The sequence below is a fragment of the Plectropomus leopardus genome, chromosome 11, assembly GCF_008729295.1.
Source record: "Plectropomus leopardus isolate mb chromosome 11, YSFRI_Pleo_2.0, whole genome shotgun sequence".
Lineage (NCBI taxonomy): Eukaryota > Metazoa > Chordata > Actinopteri > Perciformes > Serranidae > Plectropomus > Plectropomus leopardus.
In genome coordinates, this window is record NC_056473.1 from 2,072,148 (window position 1) to 2,096,470 (window position 24,323).

General features: G+C 41.4%; 1 protein-coding gene across 7 annotated transcripts in view; it reads left to right on the top strand.

Annotated features, from left to right (window-relative positions):
* The first annotated feature begins 12,252 nt into the window (after positions 1-12,252).
* Positions 12,253-24,323, top strand: part of mef2aa (myocyte enhancer factor 2aa) — a 79,641-nt gene continuing 67,570 nt past the window's right edge. For 6 of the 7 annotated variants that reach the window (XM_042496905.1, XM_042496909.1, XM_042496903.1 and 3 more), the window contains exon 1: positions 17,476-17,616. The gene's annotated coding sequence lies outside the window, so the exon portion shown is untranslated. Of the gene's footprint in view, positions 12,519-17,475; positions 17,617-24,323 lie in introns of those variants that run through there. The other variant, XM_042496904.1, reaches the window with a different exon arrangement.

Below are 24,323 nucleotides of genomic sequence, written 5' to 3' on the forward strand. Positions count from 1 at the left end.
TTACAAGAAAATTACCTCAAAATAAGAAATAAGTAAACAGACAAAGAAACAACAACGCCAAAAAACAACCAAGAAATTGCCTCAAGAAAGTGCTTAAAAAAATGAAATTATAATGGGTGTAGAGTGATCCCAATTGCAGCACAAATGAACCAGGTTTGTTGAATTAACAGTCTTTATTCAGCAGGTTAATGCAAGAACACAGCTAACCAGAAGATGCATCAGAGTAGAGCAGGCGGGTATGGCAGGCATCTGACATCTCCCTCATAGAATGGTCCTCAACATCCTGGACAAGTCGGGGCAAGATGCGGGTCCCTCAACGAGCAGACTCATTGGCTGGCTGGTCGGGGTGATGCCAATTAAAGTTGGCCACGAGACTGGGGTCCACAATATGGCAAGCAGGAACCCAGGACCCTTCTTCAAGACCGTAACCATCCCAGTCCACAAGGTACTGGAGACCTTTACTCCGCTAACGAGAGTGAATCAGGTCAGGTCAATCACGATGGTCAGGATGACAGAGTGGCCATCAGAGGTGGGAAGACCAGTGACAAAGTCCAAGGATATGTGAGACCATGGGCGGTGAGGAACAGGAAGAGGTTGAAGCAGCCCAGCAGGAGGCCGGCGGGAGGTCTTGTGTTGACTGCAAGTAAGACAGGCTTTGATGAATTCCTGGACGTCCTCCTGCAAGGTGGGCCACCAGAAACGTTGGAGGAGGGCATGCTGTGTCCATTGAACACCAGGGTGGCAGGAGAGCTTGGAGGAGTGGGCCCATAGTAGCACATCTGACCTCAAGGCTGGAGGGACGGAAAGGCAGTGGCGGCTCTCACCCTCTCCTATATATCCCAGGTCAATGTGGCAACAAGGCAGGATGTAGGGAGGATGGACTCAGGTCTATCAACAGAATCCTCTGTCCTCAGGAATTGACGGGAAAGGGCGTCAGGCTTGGCATTGCGGGACCCCGGATGGTAAGAGAGGACGAAGTTGAAACGGGCAAAGAACAGGGACCAGTGGGCCTGGCGAGAGTTCAGTCTTTTAGCAGAGCGTATATACTCCAAATTTTTGTGATCTGTCCACACAAGAAAAGGCACCTTGGTGCCCTCCAACCAATGGCGCCACTCTTCTAGGGCCATCTTAACTGCCAACACTTCCCTGTTACCAGCGTCATAATTCTTCTCAGCAGAGGACTGGCATCGAAAGAAGAAGGCACAGTGCCAGAGCACTGAGACAAGATGGCCCCCACCCCAACATCTGAGGCGTCCTCCTTGACCACAAGCTGTCATTCAGAGTCAGGCACCTGGAGGATGGGCAATGAGGTGAACCGATCTTTGAGGGTCTGGGAGGCTGCTGCAACTAGAGGTGACCACTGGAAGGGCACTTTGGAGGCGGTCAGGGTGGTGAGGGGGGCTGCCACAGAGCTGTAGTTGCAGATGAAGCAACGGTAAAAGTTGGCAAACCCCAGGAAACGGTGAAGCTGTTTGGGGTTTTCAGGAACAGGCCAGGAGGTGACAGCTGAGACCTTGGCTGGGTCCATCTGGATGTTGCCTTGTGCTACAATGTTCCCCAGAAAAGACACTGAAGAGACATGGGACTCACATTTTTCTGCTTTTACATACAGGGAGTTCTCTAGGAGGCGCTGGAGGACGGACTGGACATGATGAATGTGTTGGTCTTTGGACCGGGAGAAGATGAGTATATCATCAAGATACACAAAGACATAACGGTTGGGCGTGTCTCGGACTACATCGTTTATCAGTGCCTGTAAGACGGCAGGGGCATTGGTGAGGCCGAACGGCATTACGAGGTATTCATAGTGTCTGGTTGGGGTGTTGAATGCCGTCTTCTACTCATGTTTTTCTCTGATGCGGATGAAGTGGTAGGCATTGCACAGGTCAAGTTTGGAGAAAATGTTGGCCCCCTGGAGCAGTTTAAAGGCAGTGGAGATGAGTGGCAGTGGGTAACGGTTCTTTATAGTGATATCATTAAGTCCTCAGTAGTCGATGCAGTGTCTCAGTGTCTTGTCCTTCTTCTCAACAAAGAAAAACCCTGCTCTAGCAGGAGATAAAGAAGGACAAATGATGCCTGTGGCCGTGGCCAGGGAGTTGTTGATGTAAGTCTCCATGGCTTTTCTCTCGGGCTCCAACAGAGAGTACAGGCGCCCCTTGGGAGGTGACGGACCAGGCAGGAGATCTATGGCGCAGTCGTAGGGGCGGTGTGGGGGCAGAGATGTGGCTCTAGCTTTGCTGAAGACCTGGTGGAAATCATGGTACACAGGTGGCACCCCGGTGAGAGATGGAGGAGTGATGCAGGGCTGTGGCTTGCTGCAGGCACCTCTGATGATGTCTCCAGAATGGTCCCAGTGGCCCAGTCGATGTGAGGGTTTTGAAGACAGAGCCATGGATACCCCAGGATGAGTGGCAGGCAGGAAGAGCTCAAGATGTGGAACTGGACTGTTTCGTGATTACCAGAAAGCAGCAGGTGAACAGGAGAGGTCTGATGTGTGATGGTGCCCAAGATATGTCCATCTAAGGCTCTAGCAGGAACCGGATGAGGCAAAGGAACCTTCTCGAGCCCCAGCTGAAGGACCACCTCCTCATCAATGATACAGGCATCGGCACCAGAGTCAATGAAGATAGCCAAAATGTGAGGGCCATCTGGAAGGAGGAGGCAGCCTTGTAGCAGAGGTCTCTGGCTTTGGGGAGGTGACAGGGCAATTGAGCTCACCAGGGTCTCCCCTACTGGTGACAGCTGACAGCAGGTGACTACTTGCTGGACAGCTGGAAATGTAGTGTCCCGCTGCCCCACAATAGAGGCAGAGACAGGACTTGCGGCAGCACTCCTTCTCTTCCAGGGAGAGGGAGGTGCGACCCAACTGCATCCAATGAGACGGAGTTGACTACAGCAGCACCCCCACGGGAACAAGGTGGAAGAGAACGTTGGGTTCTCCCTAGACGCTTCCCTCGTCGACGAGCCTGGATTCAAAGGTCGATGCAGATGGCTAAATCAATCACCCTGTCCAAGGTGATGGGGGTGTCATGTGAAACCAGTTCATCTTTAATGTAGTCAGCCAAATCATGGAGGAAGGCATCACAGAGGGCTGACCTGTTCCAACTGCATCTGCCAGTGTTTGCTCGCCTTGTTTCAGTCCCATCAGTCCCCTTGCAGACTCAGAACCACAATTCTCGAAGCCAGAAACCTTGCGAAGCTTGGCAGCAAACAGGTCAAAGGAAGCACAGGCTGGAGACTGCCTCTCCCACTCAGTTGTTCCCCATAGTCGAGCTCTGCCCGTCAGATGGTTGATAACAAATGCTACCTTTGCTGGTTCAGTGGCGAAGGTGCGGGGCTGCAGGGCGAACAGAGGAGAGCAGTTGATGAGGAAGGGGCCACAAGTCTCTCAATCACCGTTATAACGCTCCGGGGTTCCCACCCGGGGCTCAGGAGCATCTCTGGGCGGAGAAGAGGCTGGTACAGGTGCAGGAGCAGAAATACAATTATTCTTTTTTCATCACATAAATTTTAAATACATAATTAAAAATCAGAATAAGAGGCAAAGACCAATTTAAGAAGAAATGGCCCAGAAATAGGCAAGAAATTAGTTTAAAAAATGAAAATGACACAAAAACAAAACAAAAAAAAACCACACAAAAACACATACACACACACAGACACACAAGGGAAAAGTAAAACAAAACAAACAAACAAAAGAACTGAAAAATTAAATAATTCTTTAAAATAATTTTGAATGTATCATTAAGTTATATAGTTCTCTGGACATTTTTCCTGAGCTTTTAAAAAAAAAAAAAATTTAAATGAATGAGCGGTATTCTCTGCTGTGAGATGCTGAGGGCGAGTCTGCTGAAGGAGCTGAAATTAGATGTTACTGCTAACATTCAAACTCGTATTATTTAGATGAATAAATACATCAATAAACAACTCTGTTTAAAGTCACCATCATGGAGAGTATCTGTCACTGAAGTAGTTTTTTTCAGGTGGAGAGATGTAATTTTCACCAGCATCTGTTCGTATACAGGCCATTACTGGTGATCTTTCTTCTTGTATCTCCACACTGTTGAACTAGTCCTGTGGATCTTACTGTACTCGTTCCAGTGACTTGCTTATTCTGTTAACACTGAACTTGGGAAATCCACTTTAGCGACTAAATAAGAGTCTGCAGCTTTGCAGCAGCTTGCTCTTCAGATCGTGGTACAAATGTGTGTAGAAATACATAGTGTAGTAAATGTACAGAATTCCTCCTTGAAGTTTAAAGTTAGATAAATTGGAAATACTCATATAAGCCGCACTTGAGAGTAAATGTACTTAGTTACATTCCACCACTGGTCCTGTGTTTGTTCCTCTGCTTATGGTGCCTGGATCATGTTATTTTTTCCTGTGTGATAGTGAACCACTTGCATAGTTCTCATTACCTCTAAAAGCTCTGGTTAATGATAATATAATATATTTATAGCACTTACACTTTTCTCATAGTTAAGTGATTACAACATGTTTTACAGTTCTTTGTGTAAATTCATTTTAAAGTTAATGTACACACACACACACACACACACACACACACACACATACATACAGGCTTACATGCACATGTACATTCTGCATCAGTGCTCCGTGGGGACGGAGGCAGGCGCCTGCTGCCATGGTATCAGGTTGCAGGTCTGTCAGACACAATGGTGAGGAGTTGCCCCGCGGCTCGGCCTGAGAGGGCAGAACAATGGAGCCGCAGTGCAGACGGAGCAGCAGAGGGCACGACGGGCCGATCTGTCAGCCTGGCAGAGCTGCACAGGCTACTCCAGCCCCAGACCCTCTCCTTGCACATACAATGGAGAGTGGGAGGTCAAGAGCAGGAGGAAATGGAGGGGAATTCCCAGCATGCTATAATAAAATGGAGTCCTCTATTTTGGTGACTGAAAGGAATAGGACGCAGACTTGGCTACGCCCAGAATACATCATAACTTTCAATGATTACAGTGAAGTCATTTCAGCGGGTCAGCATGCAGCTGCAGATAATCAGTTCATGGGTCACTGGTTCACTCACTTGGACCTCTGCTCATTACTTTTGCATAAAAGTAAATGGCTTGTCTGTCTAACAGCTGAAGTCATACCATGAGACTATTACCATGCTCTCCTCTCTCCAAGTTTTTTTTCTGAATTTTATTGGAATAATATGAAGGATTTAGTGGTGCACATCTAAATAGGCAGTACAATCTGTTGAAAAATAAAATTTGATCACGTCAAGCCATGACATCCACTAAAGTTGAGTGTGTCTGATATCTTACACCAGTTACAGCAAGAAGCACATCACTTTAGACGCATTCTGATATGATTTATATGGCGCAGGCATAATATCTCCATTCTCGCCTTTTATCTATCGAGCATATGTACACAACCCCAATCTGTTTCGGGGGGGATGAGGCGTTTAGACGGGGCTGAGCGCAAACCGAGGTCCTGAAGACTGCTGCCCTCAGAGTGGTGACTAAGGGGGGGCTAGTGAAAGCCAGATTTTGTTAAAGCTCTTAATAAGGCACAGTGTGATGTATAAGCCCGCAGGCGGCAAAGCTCTGTGTGCAAACACTTCAACAACTCGTGTGATAGGGCAATCTGTGTGTGGAACAGCGGATGGCCTAACAACTCTGTTATTTCACACTCGACCCTATTTGGCCTCTCTGATATCCTTAATTTGGTAGCTGAATTTGATATAGTGCTGCAAATATTTGCTTAGGCACACATTAACTCTGTTTGCCTGGTATGTTACGATAAACAAACCGCAATGGTGTACTGAATGTAATAAATGTTAAACAGTGCATGCAATTATATACTTCACATATCTGGCCCCGCACACTGAAAGCACGCTTTGTGGATCCAGGCTCTATTTTGACAGATCGTTATTCCCCTTCCTGACCACCTAGGGTTACATTCAGAAATTAACTGTTTATGAGATTCCTAAGGTGGATGGCAAATTTCAGCGCATATTTCAGTATAAGGAATATATAGATTTTCATGTGATTTCACAGTTTCAGGGAGCAGAGAATACATTAAAATGCACAGAGAAAACAGGTATTGGCTTCATGCTGATCTCGGATGCTTTAGATCAGAATGTGTGCATAGCTGGTGATTTTATGCTTTGCTGTGCATTCTGCTTTGCCTATTTTCTGAATATTTTACAACTTAAACTTTTGAGCCACAGACTCAGAAATGGACTCCTACTTACCTTTTGTCCTTTTTACCTTTTTGTGCTCTCTCTATGCCCTCGCAATTACCACACATCATAATAAGTGTTATCTCTTCTGTGTATTGGCTTTTTTCATCTCTCTGGTCTCATAAAAACTACTTTCTTCCAGCCACAGCATCGCTAATTATTCCTATTAGGTCTATGAAAACAAGAGGGTTTTTTGTGTAAAGCCTCCTGCAGACTGTGAGATTTTTGCAGTCTTATAAGTTTAGGCATCTGCTGTAATGTTATTGTTCCTTATGACATCTATTGCACATCTTTCCGTTTTGGGAGAGGGATCCCTCCTCAGTCGCTTTTTATGACGTGTCTATGTGTCTACTTTTTTTTTACTTTTTTTTGAGGGGGAGTTTTTCCTTTGTCACTGTGAGAGTCGAAGGACAGAAGGATGTTGTATTCTGTAAAGCCCTCTGAGGCAAATTATGATTTGTGATAATGGGCTTTATAAATAAAATTGAATTCATTTGAATAGTGCAAGCTACACTGTGTGACATGGATCTTAAAAAACTTGGGTATGACATCAAGTTTGATGTATGCAGACTGTGGGATGACATCATCGCAGGCTATGGCTTATGTCCATCGACGTCAATACGCAAGAACAAAATGCTGTTGTCGTGCGTCATCCATCAACGCCACTCAAGTGATAAGAGCAAAATGTAAACAAACAAATCAAGCCCTTGCTATAGTGGCATTTGTGTGGAAAAAGTCTGAACATTCAGTCTATTTTGACAACAATGAATTGCCTAACATGTATAGATACATGACATTTAAACAGCACTATACCGGTATTAGTCAGATAATTAGTAATTGTAAAACAAGAAGTGTATCACTATGCAATTCCTTAACTTTCAAGTTTAGTCTATTTCCTTCATAGGCATAATGCAATTTCTGAAATTCAATTCTGGCTTTTTGTTTTGGTGTGCCACGCCAAGATTTTCAGTGATCCCATCTGACCAGCCCAATGAAAACTTTCCGACGGCACCACTGTTATGCAGGTATAGCTTACTTCTCACTTACAACTAAAGCCCAGTATACACTGTGGGATTTTGGGCTGTCTCAGATGAAAGATGACCAGCGTGAAAGAAATCTGGTGATGCCTTTGGTCGTGGCCCTAAAACGGTGGTCCAACGTCGCACAGTGAGAGAGATTCGTGGTAATGTGATCAAAGACAGCCTGGGATAAAATTGTGACAGTGTCAGAAATTTGGGATGATAATCTCACCCTGTGACTGCTGCTATGACCTACGTCTACTAACCAACCAACAGAAATGCAGCATGAAATGACTCACTGATCATCGCCACACTGCTAAATGCTAAATGCTAGTAGATGCTAATACAAACTTTGAGCTCTCGTTGCAAAATTTGATCGCCAAGTTGGCCTCTTTTCGCCAGCCATGACCACATCTATATTCTCATCCTCTTCCAACTTTATTGACACACATAAATGCCAAATATAGTGAGGACTTGATTTTTTTGTTTACATTTTTGTCTCACCACTACAGCAGCGTAGATAGATGGTGTACATAGATGACATGCACCGATGACGTTCTGTTTTTGGGTATCGACGTCAGTGGGCATAGGTTGTAGCCTGTGATTCAGTAAATAATGTCATGTCATTGTCTGCATACATCAAACCTGATGTTGTACCCAAGTTTATTAAGATCCATGTTGCAGAGTGGAGCTGCACTAAACTTATAGGTTTGCAAAAAATCTCACAGTCTGTGGGAAGCTTTACACACATTTAGCTATTTGTTTGGAAGGTCTGCAATTTTCATTCGTTTCTACGGCGAATGCACATATGGTATGTTCCTTTGGATTAAAGCACCAGTCAAATGTATGCAATGTGATGTGATGACAATATTTTTTCTTGATGTTCAAAAATCACCTAATCACCCTCTCTAATTTAATGCCACTGCTGTGATTAATTACCTCAAACTTGAACTCCAAATGGAAGGAGGGAGTGTGTGAGATCAGTGGAAAGTGGGACATCCGCGGTCGGCTGTATTTGGATTATAAGTCAACATGCTTTTAGCTGCGCTGCTTGCTGAATCAGCTGTTTCTTTGCAAGGATAGTGAATGATCTTAATCCTGTATATCCAGGTAACCTTCTCTGAAGGAGGAAGAGTACGAAAACAGTGCAGACAAGATATACAGGCATCGTCTAGACAAAGACCACAACATATAGATGCAGCTACTTGTATGTGAGTTTGGGATTTTTTGGTTTTAAAAGCTATTTTTCTATAGTGACTTGCACAGATACTGGCATGCAACAGTATGAGTAAAGAGTCCTGATTTATTGTTGTAACTTCATATCTTTCTTAATGTGAATACATAAATAGAGTGTAGTTTCAGAAAGGCACCAGTAGTTGCTCTTACTTCTTGTTCTGAAGTAAGCTTTTCTCAGGATGGTGACAGCTTGCAGCACTGGTGTGAGAGGAGGAGAAGACAAAGCACTCTGTACTCCGAGGCTGTGTGTGATTAATGACAGAGGTGTGTGTTGCAGTGGGCACCCTCGGAGCAGCTACAGATCAGTCTTCCTGTAAGACAAATCTGACACTCACCAACCCACCGCCCCACCTGCTACCCCCTCACCACCATCAAACCCTCAGCTTCTCACAGCCAAGTGCACCCAGCACGACATCGCACTCATAAATCATCCCAAACAAAGCATGTTTAATCTGTGACGTGCAGGCCTGACACGCAAATTTATTACCTGTTGTAGGAAAAACTGCATGTGCCCCACTGAGTCAAGCCTCTATTTACCTTTGAGAAACCAGTAAAACACTGGAAAGACAAAGTCTGCAACAAAGAAAGCTGATGATGGCCGTGTCTTTCAGGCTGAATTCAGGAGACAAAGCCCTGCTTTACTACACCATCCCGCTGCCTTTTCACGGCGGATGACATGCTCGCACGACTTTCTCGACTGCACTTGCCAAAAAGATTTAGGGATTTTTCTCAAGCACATTTGTAAAACATGAATACCAAATTATCTCTTGTGGATTAGAGTTGGATAGCTGCTCTATGCGCTGGTGTGAGTCATAATGCTTAGTGAGAACTGGGCACCTACTACCTACAATTGTGTGATAGGGTTGGTTTTTAGAAATCAAGTGTGCAGTAATAGAGCATTGTGAGGGAATATGCATGTAATATTGTTCTTGTCTTCAAAGGGAGCGGCATAGAAGCAATTCAGAGAACATGATCGCAAAAACAAAACTTAGAACTGGGAAAAATGTTCTAATACGTATTTTGAAACAATGCGGACCCACTGTACACTATATTACAGGTGCCATCTATCAGTTAAAATGGTCAATGTAATAAACAAAACACATTTGGAACAGAGAAGAGTGTGTGTTCTCTAAATGCTGCCTAAAGGTAAACACTGACAGTACATTCAGATATCTTTAGCTTTCTTGCCATACACCCTGACAAATTGAATTACAGTAGTGTTAGCTTGATGTGGAATCGTAGCTAAAATGCCAAGAAGAACTGGCTGAAAGGCAGAAATTATAAAGTGGTCTCTCCCACACATTCCCTTTGGCAGTCTCCCTTGATCCTGCTCGTCCTTAACATGTCTTTACACTGTAAATGGTGGGAATGAGAAGTGATGGCACCTGCTGACTGGTTTTTGGCGATGTCAGAAACTCACACATACACACACACACACACACACACACACACACACACACACACACACACACGCAGCAAGGTTTTTGCTTATGATGCAATCATCAAGTCAGAAAATCTGTGAAATTAGCCAACAGTGAAACGCTTTGGTACATAATGATCGTTATGCCTCGTAGAACATCAAAGTTGGATCTCTTAAACGCTAGAAAAAGACATCATAAATGTTGTTTTTCTTTTCTTTTTTAAATCCATGAAATCACAGACATTTACAGATGGCTCTTACTTTCAAAAAATAAGAGATTAGAGAAACGTCTTGCTCCATTTAGTTTACAAAAATGCATGTTTGCACATATGAACTGTTAATATCTCCTAGAAACTTGTGACATTATGAATTATTTGAATCATTCCAGGTGATTAATTAAATAATAGTTGAAATTAGGGACACAATGAATAATGGCAAGAGCAGTTTCATTCCTGACCTTGTTGAATTTTTAATGAGCTCAGTACGAAGGAGACTACATTTTTATAAATGGAGCTATAGGCTCATGTGAATATTGGAGATAATTAAAGAGCTTGTGTTATTATCTGGATCTCTGTACATCTGCAGGAAAAAAGAGGTGGGGGGAGCATCAAGCAAACTGCTCCACCTTGCAGTTGATAAGCATTGAGCGGTGTGATAAACAGAGAACAATACTTGAAGAAACCCAAGAGACTGGTAATCTCCAGAGAGATCATCAGCTCATCATAAGGACCTTTGTGTGCCGTCGTTCTCCGCCTCGGGAGGAGCACACACGCTCTGCAAAACCTACTGCAGTGTCAAAGTTGTACAGAAGTGAGATATAAACAAGATGAAAAACATCACACAGCGCTGGAGAAGTCGCACCTATCATTAAACCTGTATAACAAATACACTCAAACTGCATTGTCTTGATTTGCCAAAGAATGTTTGACAACCAAACCAAACTGGACACTTCTCCACTGACCCACATTCACTGGAGATCTCCCAGCCATCCTCGGCTTATCTGCTTCACTTTCCTCAGCCAACTGATATCACGAGGGTTTTCATTTCAAGTGTCATTCCCTCACATTAACAGTTGTGTGCTATTCTATGCTATTTGGAGCCGGCAGGCCTTAGTTACTTTTAATTACAGTGGGTAATGAGAGAAGAGATCCAAACTGTGAGACGTGAAGTATTTTTAGATCTTGATCTTGATTATCTAACACATCGCTGCGGTCTCCTCTGATACGACTTTGTCGGAAGAGTTTTGTGCCGTCAATATGATGAAAATCACTTTGGATGGAGAGTTTTAGCACCGTGGAAACATCTATTAAATAATGTAGCACATTTTAAGGAATTTACTGCAATAACCCTTCTATATTTTAATACTTTTGTGCCTTAAAACTTAATTTATTTTAACAACTGCTTGAGGATTTGTTTAATAAACTCAGCTGGTGGTTGTGTAAGGATCTTGCCCTGCAGACTATGTCATGGGTAACTTTATATTTCAGAGTCGTTATCTCAAAAGTCACTGAAACCACAGTCTGGCATTTGTTGGCAGTCTTAGTCCCATGACTGAATGTGTAGTGTGCAGTGAGCGGAGGACCGTGGATTGGTGAGGGCTTTTCAGAAAGGCTGTTTTAATGAGCCTCGGATAAAATTAAATGTTATTTCAGAGCTTGGTGGTCAGATTGCTGTCTCAGAAAACTGTGACTCAGTGATCTGTTTGTGCTTTTCTCATTTACAAAATAAACATCTATTTCTTCCCTTGCTATCGTATTGTAGATCAGACTTGACTTATATAGCCTAATAAAGCTCGCTGCATGAGACGTGTGTTTTAGTCCCCCTTTTTTAATTGGAGAGAAAGAGTGTCTGGGTCTATTTGTGGTCTGGTGCAATGTTGGAAATGCCAGCTGTCGCGCATCAAAGCCCTGCTGGAACAAACCGTTATTTGGCACGTCCCTGCAACTTGTTGAAATGCATCACTTACTATGTCATACAAAATACCCCCCCCCCCCCAAAAAAATTTTTACAAAAATGTAAAAAAGGCAAACTGCCTCACATGGACATTTGATCAAGTTTAGAAAAAAGTTGTTTATCATCTACAAGACAAAATGTTGCATTTTGAAGACTAATTTTACTACAAACCAAGAAGAAAATCACAAACTTACTTGCGTTTTTTCTCTAAAACCTTTCACTATGTTGTAGAAAACGACATTTTTGCATTCCTCCAGCCTTCTGTGGGAGGAAGGGCTAATCTTCAACACCTTTTGGAGTTATGACTGACAGCTGTGGCTGCTTCAGAGAGCCCTGAGCCAAGTCCCATCACATAACACATGCCCGACATGTCTATGTCCATCTGGGGTCCTACCTTTCAAACCACTGCCCCCCTTGCTCTCTGCCGGCAGAGAGACCAAGGGACACGAAGACGAGCGGCGTGTGAAGACGGGCCTCTTAGGGCTCTGAGGGAAGCATCCAAAGCCAGCTGGTCTGGCTTTGAGGTAAATCAATGGGCAGAGTGGGACAAAGGCAACGGAAAGAAGAGGAAGTGTTGTAGAGAGAAAGAAAGGAAGAGATAAAGCAAGCTGAGACTGGTAGGGGGGAGAAGTGGAGATTGGAACAGCAGGCTCTGTGAAGGCATTTGTGCAACAACGACAAACAGGTGAGACACAGGTGTCAGGAGAGGTCTTAACTCCTTGCAAGGTGGAAATGTGATGCCAATTAACAATCAAAATTGACTCATTTTTCTATCCATAACAAGATTTTTATCTGTTTTGTGATTATGTGGATTTGAGAATTATCTTATTACTTTTACTGTAGCATCATGTGGATGTAAACATCAGTGAGCAAATGCACGTTATTGTAATGTTGGTTGTATTTTTGCTAACATCACTGTTTTCTGTTGCTGGCATCACTGTGGGAAGATGGGAGGGGTGTATGTCGAAACAAAAGTGCTGCTAAAGGAGATGCTGAGAGCAATTTGGATCCACACTGTTGTCAGTTGGCATCAGCCTGAACCCACTAAGAACCACTGCACAGCAGAAAGTTTACTGACCGAAAGCACTCCAAGAAAACAGCTGGAGACGACTTCTGTCTAATTCTGTTTAGTCATGACTATTGCTAATCACAATGCAGAGGGAAGAACAGAATTGTATGCATATGTATGTTTAATTTGCTGTTATTGTTTTTTTGAAAGCCAATTCCAAATATCACAGTGAACAGATTAATACTTTCAAGGTACAGCTTGTTTTAGTTTATTTTATACGCTTTTCTGGGTGTCATGTTTTATTGTTGCCATAGAATAAAATCTGAGCAACCCACATTGTAAAGGAAATTAATTTGGCATAGTTGCGTTATCATATAATTACTATACTGCAGTGATGTGTTCAGACCTTTTTTACCGGGGTGGCCCTGGTGGGGCACTAACTTCTGCAGGGAAGACACAAACTATAAGTAATGATATCGGTACATGCGTCATCGGAATTCCTTTGATTTACCATTTTTGTCTCCACTACCCATATCTATCTTTATTACTAACATTGCAGTGTCTTACGTTCCTGTTTGTAGGTTAGTTTAAGACTGGATTGCACCTATAAACCAATATTCATTTTACTTTAAAATAGTACAACCAGTAGCTCAGTTGGTTGATTGGGCACCCCAGAGGCTACATCCTCACCATAGCGGCTCCAGGTTTGATTCCAACCTCGGCCCTTTGCTACATGTCCCTGCTACACTGATTAGAGATATATGATTGAAAAGCATGCTTGTGTACTCTAAAGAAAAATATTGGTTATCTTAGTACTGCTGAAAATACAATACATTTAAATGAAACACTGGGCAACAAATGTCATTCAAAAATTAATCAACAAACAAATAAAAAGTATTGCATTGCCCTTCAATATAACCGCAATTGTACGGGCGTGAGAAGCTCATCAAGCCTCACTGTGGCTTAGACTTAAAATGGGTATACATTTGTGATGCACACATTAATTTACATGTAATGTGCAGTTATCCTCAACTGGCACATATTATAGTAGAGGAAGTAACTCTTATATCTCTACTGGTTTGTTAGAATCTGGCAGGTGGTGCTTTTTCTGCTGGAGCAGAAGGTAACAAACAAGACAAGGTTAAAACCTAGTATTAGGCTGGACTGTGTACAGTGGTTCCCAACCTATTTTTATTCAGAGACTTCTTTACTATCATTAAGTAAACTTATGACATATTTTAGGGATATTCCGTATTATATTCATAATGATGATGTTAGAGAACAACTAATAAACTGTACAAGTAACCAAAATGCCTTCTGCAGGAAGTTTGTGTTAGATTAGCAATTCTGATGGGTTTTTTGTCAAGGATTGTTTTTTGTATAAGATAGGTTTAGCATGAAAGGGGGAGGTGGACGTCAAACCTGCTGTCGCTGTGGCAAAGACACAGCCTCTGTACTTCTTCTGTATAGGTGAGCTAATGAGCGCCAAATTATCATGAATTTTGAGCAGATTTCTTCCTGTAAATTTTGCATCAGAGATGAGTTTTCCTTATATTTGTTGAAACTTTCGTCAACTTTATCACTCACTCACTCAGTCATGGAGTTTTGCATTTATATGGCTGGTCTCCAGCCAAAAAGTAGACCAAGGCTCAAGCAAACTGCAGGAACTGCCAACCCACATTGCCTCCTGTGGTCAGAGCATGCCCCTGTTTAACCTGACCCGATACATGGTCAAGAGCCAGAAGCAGGGTTGTGCAGACTAAATTGATGAACTTCAAGCAATCAATCAACTGTTTTGAATTTAACATAAATATTATTAAGGTGTGGTTTGCAATGCAGCTGAACTGTGTGGTATAGGCATTTAAAGCCATTAAGGATAGTTGTAACTCCTCGGCCCAGAGCCCCGAGGAAAGAAGGGAGGGAGGAAGACTAGACTGGGACTAACTGGTGAAAAAGTAGCACAATACACCAGAGAGCAGGCTTCACTAGACTAATACAAATGAAATGCTCATACAGCAGGAGCCATGCTTTGTGAAATCCCCTTCCTTCATTAGTGAGCATGCAGTGTAATAAAACAGGATGTTATTAGAGGAGGATGTCAAGATAATCATGTATTGTTGTATTCAGCCAGGCTGTTCATGCCATCAAATCGCTGATTCTGATTCTGCAGAGATGTCAAATTACTTTGACCACTATTTCTAAAACACAGAGAGAGACATACAAACTTAAAGTGAATTAGTCTGGTGACTGAGCAGTTTAAAATTTCAAATGACACATGAAGTAATCGGTGAAGTGTTTTTTGAAGTCCTGTGACCAAAATGATTGAGTCATATGATATAGAAGCAGTCATTCAGAAGCAACATGACATGCCTTTACTATGACATAATGAGGAGCTGAATGTGTGAAACTTTTGTGTGATGTGTAACTCTTCTGAGCACCATGTGATATCAGGTAAACGTGGGATGCAAGCTTGGTGGAAGCAGAGCAGATCTCGGATCCCTTAAAGGAGCAATATCACAATGTATAGTTTAGGGGTGGGAATCACCAGACGCTCCACGATAAGATATTATCATGATACTGAGGCCAAGATACAATATTATTGTGATATTAGTAGTATATTAGTATAATATTAGTATATACTTTCAAATGAAAATCATGGCCCTAAAATAAAACTTTGTCAACATGTGTTTAATCTAAAAAAATAGTTTTAATTCTGTAAATCTCGCTTAAATCATTTCATTTTCTGATGAACTGTAAGCAATTTATTTTATTATATTGATTTTATCAATGTAGAAGGCTATTAAAAGTTTAATTTGTATTTGTAATGTTAATTATTTCTATCATGATATATATATTTAATATATAATATAGATAAAAAATTATACCTGACTACAATGTATTGATACAATATTGCCACTCAAAAATATTGCAGTACTGTGCTGTATCAATTCCCCTCACCCCTCATAAGTAAATGAACTTCACAGCAAATTAAACATAAAACATAAAAATGATCTGCAAACTGTACTTAAACAATTTTTTTAAGTAGTGAGGAAAAATGCTCTGTCAGTGACATTTTCAACTGTTGTACTATTAAATCATTTGAACAAAGTCAATAAAACCTAATATTTTATACACATATATAAAAACTTAATCTGCAACAATTATTGCTGTCAGACAACATTCCCTGTAAAATGTAGTGAAGTTGAAGTATAAAGTAGAAGAAAAATGGAAAATACTATAGACTCCGACTTTCCAATTCAGCATTCAAGCCCTGTGTGAAACACCTGGGCCTAGGCCTATTAATTTGACATAGCTTTAACCCTTTGAAACCTGGATCGACATCACTGTTCTTGTACTGCCTCGAGACACCTTTCACACGCATTTAAACCTTTTAAACTTGAAGCAAATTGATTTGATGTCTTTCAAAAACATGATAAAAAGGCATTCAGCAAATTATATTTTTTAAGGTGACTTAAAAACCAGCCTAAAAAAGTGGGAAAGAGTGAGAATTAGAGTATTATAAAATAACTAGGGGAAATTATCAATAAAACATTTATAATTATATATTTGAGGTTACACGAAAAAAATAGATGGATATATGATTATTTATATAGATTTTTTTTTTTTATCTTAGCACAATTTCATTTTCTGTTTTGCCTTTTACTTTTCTTTTTTTCTTTTCATTTTTGCCAATTTCGGGTAATTTTCTTGTAGATTCTTACTAATTACTTGCTATTTGGGGGTTAATTTCATGCCAAGTTGCTCATCACATTTTATCCATGTTTGTGAAAGAAATCAAGCCAATTTGCTCAAGTTTGAAAGGGTTAAACTGCCAACTGACTATATAAGAGGTGCCCATGTGCATGTGGTTGCTTTTTCTAACTTTGTCACACCTTCATCATCACATCTGAAATACACCGATGTAACAGTAGATGACAATTGTGCACGATTTGTAGCGCACCTACTTCCAAACGCCGGTAAGCACAGGGTAGAGGCCCAGCCACCACACCTCCTCTGGTCCTGCACGTACACGTGACATGCTCATATGCGAGTCAAACAGGTCCCGCCTTCCTCCTCTAATTGGCTGCTCAACAGACGCTGCGGACTCCGATTGGCTGTGGGAGGTGCCCTTTAAACCGAATTCCATTGCTGTTGTCTTAGAGATATGACGTGAAATGTATCTAATTTGATGAGGCCGAGTAATTTGGGAACGTAATGAAGAAAACCAACTTCAATTATTATTGTGCCTGAATCACATAGTTGTACTTTTTTTCTAGTTAGCTCTGCCAACGTTTCAATGAGTTAAGTCTGTTAAAAACTGACTGTCTCATCCTCAGCTGTTTGGAGCCAACTTGCTGTGTTAATGACTGTGACACGAGTCAAACTGCAGCAGTGCATTAAAAATAAATGCATATGTAACAGAAATTATTATTACACTACAGCACAATACATGTGGCTAAATTTCAATTGCACTTCATGGCGTTTATGAAATAAAAAGACTTTTACTACTTATTTTAATGTTTTGACGACGGTGTGTGTGTGTGTGTGTGCGTGTGCTTGTGCGCGTGAACGAGAGAGAGAGCGAGAGAGAGAAGGGCAGTTCGTCAGAGAAGGGGAGGAGTCTGTAGCTGACAAGAGGGAGCCTGGCTTTTTCTGAGTTTGTCAGCTCCCCCTAAAATAGCAGTCAGCGTGTAAATGTGAACTGAAATTACGCTTATCCACTGGAGCCACCGATATAGAGTGTCTATACACGGCAACTGACTTGGGAGTAAAGGTGAGTAACAGAAATAGAAACAATGTTGCGGAGTGTGGCAGCGGTGCTGGGGCTACAGAGTGAGAGGAGAAAAGCGCAAGAGGGAGACGTAGAGAGGATTTGGGAGACGGAGACGTTAACTGGAGGCTCTGTCTATTTATCAATGTGTCTCCCTCTGGATACGCGCACAATATAACCTACGGAACCTAAAAACTGCGTCGTTGTCACTTGACATCGGTCACGTTGAATTCTCAGCGAGGATTTGACGCCGTGAAAACGTCAAAGTGTGTGTTTAAAGGGCGCAGTCAGACGCGCGCGCGCTGTTGATATCATTCAATTGCGAGAAACTTTTACACGATTCGTCGTCAACAGTAAGACGCTGGTGAGAAGCCTCACTGTAGGTCCTGGAAGACGCACCATGTGTGAATTATTAGTCTTAAAAGTCCTTCACACTTAATCTTATAACCGAAAGTGCGAACTGTACTTTGTAAAACAGGCGCGTCGTTTGGGCAAAATAGTAATCAATGTGTGTGTAATAACACACTTGAGCCGTCACAACAACAGCAGTTTACACAGTGAATAATACAAGTTGATATTGTGTTTACAGCAAATTGTATGATTGCACAACTTCTTAAAACCATGTAAATCCTGCCAACTTGCTTGTACTGAAAATACAGTGGATTATTTTGTGTATATATTTTTCGAGTTTTTGCGTTTTGGCGCTAAAGCTCGCCAATTTTGAGAACAGCTTGGTGTTAGTGGTACTGAAATATAGATGGTGCTGGTCAGCTCGTGCACGGTGACATCACTACACTTGCTTATTGCCATACATGTTGTTACCAGTGTTGTGTGTGTGTGTGTGTGTGTGTGTGTGTGTGTGTATCTGCAACAATTTAACACAAGTTGCAAAGCACATAGTGGCCTGACATCAAGCTTTTATTTTGGCACTTTAACATAATATACAGTGATGCAGTTCCTTATATCTGACTGTATATTTTCTGATTCTAAACTAAACCACTCAGTCATTACTTTGTTTCAGAGATAAAAGGGGTTTTGACTGATAAAAGCTGAATTTTGAACTAATGTGACATGTTTTGGAGGTACACATTACCTTGAGGGGTTCTTTTAAGACTTTTTTTTAATGTAAAGTGACATGTTATAGGATGGTGCACGCCAAATTTCTGATCAGCTGTATGCTCAGTATGATAGCAGAGCTCGTGAAGGAGGATCTTTGCTGTCTGGTGGTTCTTTGAATCTGTGGGACTCTTGTGACCTTAACCCCCCCCCCCTCGCCAGAGTGGCCAATGGCCAACAGTAACCTGACCTTCTCAGATGTTTTCTTGTGTATGCCTTCACCATGCTCGTGTCATTAATATTGTACAGAGCGAGTAGATTTTATTCAGTCATAGCAGAAAGTACCAATTGAAATTGTGCTGTTTACTCTATTTACAAGTTAATGCTGGTATGAATTAGGTGTTTGGAAAATGTTTGTTCCACTGAAATGTTAAGTGTTTTTTGTGTTATTGCATGGGTTAAATTTTGTAGATCAGTAAATTCAAACTATCAGCATCCACAGAAGCTTAGAATTCACTGTATTATTTACTTGCATATATTTAAAAATGTTATTTTACAGTAAATATTTTACTACTTCACCCCTCAGTTACCAGGACAAATCAATGACAAATTGTATTGTTTAAGTAAGTCCTCAGTGACACGAGATGTTGCGGCAGTTTTAAGCATACTTTTTTTTTCACTGTCCATTTAATGTTAGCGCTGTTGTGACGGCGTGTACATTACCATACCAGCTGGCTGCCAGTGATTTCTAAAGCAAAGCAGTAAAGCACCCTTCAATCTGCAGTCATTAGCTTCTGTGCTGCCCCAGGCCTCGCCAGTAATGGCCTTGTTGCTCATGATCCACATCACGTGAGCTCTTATGTCTAATGTGTGGATGAGGGATTCTTTCAATGCAGCTGAAATGAATATCATTTTAACAATTTATGTCGTGCATTACTCAAAGGAATGAATATGATGTCTGTGAAGGCACACAGAGCCGTCACAAATGTCTCTCTCGTGCATGTTGTTACTGTAACCTCACAGACCCCAAATGTTCCACTTTTGCAAACACACAGTGGTGTATGTTAATATATCTGTTGGATTTCTCCCTCTATCATTTAATCAACGATTCAGTTATGATAGATAGATGATGTTCCACGGTGACTACCTCTGTTTATTAAATGTTTTAGCCTTGTTACATGTTATGTTTTTGTGCCCCGGCATGTCTCTGTAAATGTGAGTAAGTGCGTGTGAGCGTCTTAGCACAAGTTCTCAGTGGAGAGGGAGAAATGAGAGGTGGTGACGGTGTGAGGAACGGGCAGCTGCAGCATCTTTTACTGCACTCCTCATCCCACTTCAATCTCAGTGTCTCAGCTTCTCCTTCCAGGAGAAATGTGGAGTGTGTGGGCGAGTCGGATCTGCAATTAACGCCGGTTGTCAGAAAGAGAATGCTGGCGTTTACACGATGCTTCTGAATCACTGAGTGAAAGTCTTTCTCCTCCACTCTCCTCCTCCCAGGACATTTTTCCAAGGAGGACAAAACAGCAGAAAGCTGAAAGCCAAGGATGTATTGAGTGAAAAATAAGAGATAGAAGCTGAACATTTGGTGGTCCAATAAAGAGGATAGTATTTCTTTGATTGTTTGGTGAGCCAAGAAGGTTTTTTTTAAAACTGAAAAAAAAAATTTAGCTTTAACATTAAATAGTGATTATGGATATTATGATGTTTTAGGATTGTTTGATAATTGTGAATATATTTTTTCAATCTTTTGGCTTTATTTAAACAGTATGTTTAGTAAGAAAAAAGTGGTGTCTGTAGCCTTCAGAGCTGATCTTAAAGTATCTTAAAGTGAGCTTTAGGATTTCTGGTAAAGACTATGAACAGTGAATACAGTTTCTTTTCAATGAAATTGACTTCATTGAGGTACTGAAACATTCAGAAAGTTCCTATAGATTCACGGACAAATGTATTGAGGTGTTTGGAGACACATTTTGCCACAAATGAATAATTGTCTAATTTTTTTATGCAGTTCATTTGAAACAGGTGTTTTTTCAGTTCACAAAAAAGTGGCATGATAATACTTAGTCACATTGCAACTATTCAGCGTTCTCTTTCGACTAACAAAAGCGTCTTGGTAACATGATTCATTGTTTATTGGAGCTCTATCATCAATATGGAGATTCCAGCGTTTTCCTGTGAGACCTGGAGGTTGGATGCAGAATCTTGAGCCTGGCAGATAATGTTTTGGACTGCAGTTAACTGTAGACCATCCTCTGTAGACTAAAGAGAAAATACTTGTGATGCTTTTTCTATAGACAAATAGCTGACCAGGGATGTGCAGAAAAAATAATATTCAGACCTAAATTATTAGCTTAAAGCGCCTTGATTTCACGTCTGTAGACAGGGTTTTTTTTTGTTAGTTTTTGTTTCCGTCTGAGTTTGGTTAATGCTATGTAGGTCACTGTGGGCCTTTGGTTAGCGATTGTACCTCACTTTGAGGAGGTCCTGGGTTCAGTTCCTGCCCCTCTGTGTGTGTGTGTGTGTGTGTGTGTGTGTGTGTATGTGCTGCCTGTATTATATATATGTTCATGTGCTGCTGTGATCATTACAAGCCATTGGTCTGCTTGTAAACTACCTGCGGGTGTCATACAACATCATCTAGCTAAATAATAGGCTACTTACTATTTTGCATGCAGTGGTTGATTCAGAGTTAAAGGTCCAGCGTGGAGGATTTGGTGGCATCTAGAGGTAAAGTTGCAGAATTGAAATTTCTTTCGTGTGCGAAGCGTTTAGGTGAACTGTGGTAGCCGACACAAAAATACAAATGGCCTGATATAGAATCAGTGTGTAATTAGTCCTTTCCATAGACTGTTTATAAAGATGGACGACATGACAGCTCCCCCAAAATGTAGCTTTTTAATCTGAATCGCCTCCTGGTGTCTGACTGCAGTATAGGTCATAAAGCCCGCCCCTCAGTGTTAGTGAATGGGACATAGGCCAAACTTAAAAGTCAAAGTACATGCCAAATAAATTTTTCCCAAAAATGGTTTCTGTCGCTGAAAGTAGTTCTCATCACCCTGATGTTTGTTTTAGTGATGGTTTCATGATAGGTTTGGTTTTATTGAGTTATCAAACTCTACAAAAAGGGGATTTTCCGCCATGATTGACAGTTGTGAAATCCAGTTCATGCACTTGCATTATTTTGCACTGCGTGCGATTGGTCGGATAGGTGTTTTTGTGGATGCAGATATTGCTGCAGCGCTGACTTGGTGGGATATTTTAGCTTCACTTAAGCATTGTGAGGGGTAGGTGGAGATGCATTGTCCATCTTTATATACAGTCTATGGTCAATTTTGGGCTGCTGTAGAAAAACATGGTGGACTCTGTGGAAGAGGACCCACTCAGTATCTAGAACTAAATGGCTCATTTTAAAGCCTGCCATTCAACGATTCTTTTTTCCATGTGATTGTAAATGAATGAAAACATAGATATGAAAGTTATATAAAATTTTGTGCCACTAGATACCCCTAAATCCCACACACTGGACCTTTAAGAGGGAATTTTATTTATAATTAAAACATAGTGCATACACTTTAATACAGTTTTAAGATATCATCGAGTCAATTGATAGCACTGAGGTTGTTACTTATATAAATAATTTATTTTAACTTTCCAGATATCTATAATAAATAAATATAATGACATTGTACTGTCATAAAACCCCCGATATCATTAGCTCTTATATTAAATAACAAACTATCACTTGCTGTCAGAGGCTCTGCTGATAATCTCCAGTAATGTGTAAGCTCTCTAATAGCCTGAGGTAAGCTCAGAGGGTGAATGTATTACTCGCTGAGGCACTGTTTGTATAGCAAGACAGCGAGCAGTGACCTTTCAACTGTCCTGCCCTTGACTGAGACCTCTGGTGGTAAGCCACCCCGTTTGGCTCGCTCAGCACATGTGCTGCTGAGCAGGGCAGAGCAGCTTAAGGCCGCACCGTCTTTTCCTGTCTCCCCTGCTCTTCCAAACGAGGCCTGACTGGAGGTCTTTCACCTCTCCAACCCCAGACCACACAGGAGAAGCAGCGGGAAGATCCTCAAGCAGAGCCGCACTCTAATCTGCTGTTGATCTGCTTCTGTGGCTATGATCCTAGTCTGTCTCTCACTCCATGCTGGTCACTGACTGTGACTCAGAGTACAAACAAACGCAGGGTGATATGAAGCTGCTGTAGCCACAGAAAAGTCCCAAAATTGGTTTGTGTTTTTAGCACCATATATATCATTTCTTCTGGGTTCCATCAGTTGCTAGCTACTGTGTTAAGTTTTGATAAGCCACATGTCGAATGATAAGGGCATCCAAGAAGCACAGCCCCCCACCAAGGCCTATAGCCCAGTCTCCTATGATACGCAAATCTGCAGGTGCCACCACTCTATGTCTGGATGTATTGCCAAAACTATTAGAATAATATAATGTAATATGGTTGTGCCTAGCTGAAGCCTCATCATCTCAGCTGTGTATTATTATTAACTCTTTGAAACCTGGGTTGAGGTCAGTTTTCGTGTGCTGCTTTCAGATGCCTTTCATGAGTATTAAAACCTTTGAACACTGAGCAAATTGGCCTGATTCTTTCAAAAACATGGGGAACAAAGGTAATAAGCAACTTGGTAAGAATTGTTCCCAAATTGCAAGAAATAACCAGATTTAGAAATTTACTTTTTTATTTAAAATTTCAAGTGAAAAAAAGAAAAAGCTCCAGAAAAAACTTATTTATAATTATCATATTAATTTTTTTTTTTATATTTTACTTTTTACTAATTTCTTGCAAGTTTTTGGGTAATTTCTTCTTTTATTGCTAGTTGCCTTTTTACCATGTTTTATGAAAGAAATAAAGCCAGTTTGCTCAGGTTTCAAAGGGTTTATATGCACTTCTAAAGTGAAAATATATTTTGCAAAGTTATCATTAGAGCTGCCTTTTGAAAGTTGATTTGAATAATCATTCAGAGACCCTTGAGTCAACTTAGATTATTCAAATTGATTTTTTTTTTGGTGTCAGTGTGTGACACAGTGTGTGTGGTGTGCTTCTAGGGATGTTTCAGTCCAGCGATGTAGCTGCAGAGTGAGGGCTCCTCACACTCCTTTCACGCTGCTCTCTGGTACAGGCACTCAGATCCAGGGTGAGTCTGAGGGAGAGGGAGACAGCTGCCCTGAGGAAGAGAGGCTTTGCCTGTGCAGGGTCCAAGATGACGTTATCATCTGCCTTCTGCTTAGAAGTGCTGAATTTGTAGCTCAGAGCAATGTCATATAACAAAGTCTCAGGCTTTTGCTTGATATTAAGCAAAAAATGTTGTTGCACGTTTCCCATTCGTCAATAGCATGCATTAGCTTGGAGGGCTAATTTGGCTTGTTAAGTATATCTGAACACCACTGTCAACCTGAATGGCCTGCCGAACCCTGTTCAAACTATCAAACTCTGTATGGAAAGAAAGGAACAAATAATCAAATATTTGTATCCTACAGCCAAATCCTATTCTACTGATGAAGTTCTGAGTTGGGTACAGGCCTACATAACATACATTTGTGAAAAACAGAGAGCAATTTATTGTCATGTACATATGTACAAATATTAAATGCTTAGACTGAAGTAACATCATCAACATGGCTGCTTGTTATCAAAA